Consider the following 1,269-nt stretch of genomic DNA (forward strand, 5'->3'; position numbering starts at 1 on the left):
TGGAGCCTGCCAATCATGTACTGAACCTGTAAGCATATTAAAAATCTGCTTTTTTTTTTTTTTGATAGAAGAGCTTATTTTAATCAAGTTGAACTAAATCTGTGCAAACATTTTGTAGCCATGTAACCAGAATCCTATATTTGAACAGAATAAAGCCAGTATTCAACTATAGGTCTATTATATCCTTTAACATCTTGCCAACCAAAAGATTGATCTTAGGAGGCATTATGCTGAGGAACAGAATTTTTAGTTTTGTTACTGAGAGGAGAGTCCTCGGCCTCATGCATACTTAGCATGCACACTGTAATGAGCCACCACTCCATTCCTAGGATAGCAACTTAATTTGTCTATATCTTAAATTCTTAATTTGATAGTTCATCTGTTACTACATAGACCCAACATTTCCATTATAAAAATCCAGCACAAATTAGAATTACAGATCTTTATTTGCAAATCTGATCTGCTAATTTAGTGTTTTCCACCAGCTCCTGGAGCAGCAAATTTCACAGGCTTCCCAGTCTTCTGCTTAGGTGCTGCCTTCGTGGGAACCTCAGCAGCAGCCATCACAGTCTCCTTAGATGCTGGCTTAGCCATTTTTGCTTCCTTGGCAGCCCTGATAGCTTGTTCTCTTTGGGCCTTTCTAACATCTGCTTTCTGATGCCTCTTGGCCATTATGTCAGCAAGAGATGCACCAGTGATGGCCCTCTGAAATTTGACTGCTTGTCATGTGCTTTTCTTTTGAATTTCTTCCAACTGTCCCTTTTTGTGCTTTCTTCTGTAGAGGACAGTCCAGTTTATTTGCAGAGGATTTCACTTGGAAAGGAATGCAGACTCGCATTTTGAATCCAGAAACTGGAAGACCTTCCTATCAGATCGGTCCTGGCGTAGCACCTCCCATGTGTGTCCCTCGTAGATCTTGCACCCGCTGAAGCTGCACAGCCAGACCTCCATGGCCGCAGCTGGCAGTCAAGGAGGAAGATGGCAAAAGCAAACCTCTGTGTCTTTAGGGTGTGTGTGCTGCCTATTCCATCTTGGACATGAGAAAGCTAACTAACATTTTTGCTATCCCTTGGCTTTGACAGCTCAAGCTGAATAAAGGACAGAGTGCAAGGATGACCACATCACATATGTACTGGAAGAACCACCTGCCCCATAGTCACCCCTCTTCCACTGCCTCCCAGGACATACCCCATCTGGACACTATTGAGAGGACTGAAGCACAGCCATGGGCAAGAGCCTCCAGCAAGCCAGCTGCTCAGAACTTGAAGG

At 43.6% G+C, this 1,269-nt stretch overlaps 1 pseudogene; it reads right to left on the reverse strand.

Annotated features, from left to right (window-relative positions):
• Nucleotides 1–468: 468 nt before the first annotated feature.
• LOC101563600 lies at nucleotides 469–951 on the reverse strand (annotated as a pseudogene).
• Between the last annotated feature and the right edge of the window lie 318 nt (nucleotides 952–1,269).

Source organism: Octodon degus, unplaced genomic scaffold, assembly GCF_000260255.1.
Source record: "Octodon degus isolate 3935 unplaced genomic scaffold, OctDeg1.0 scaffold00019, whole genome shotgun sequence".
NCBI lineage: Eukaryota > Metazoa > Chordata > Mammalia > Rodentia > Octodontidae > Octodon > Octodon degus.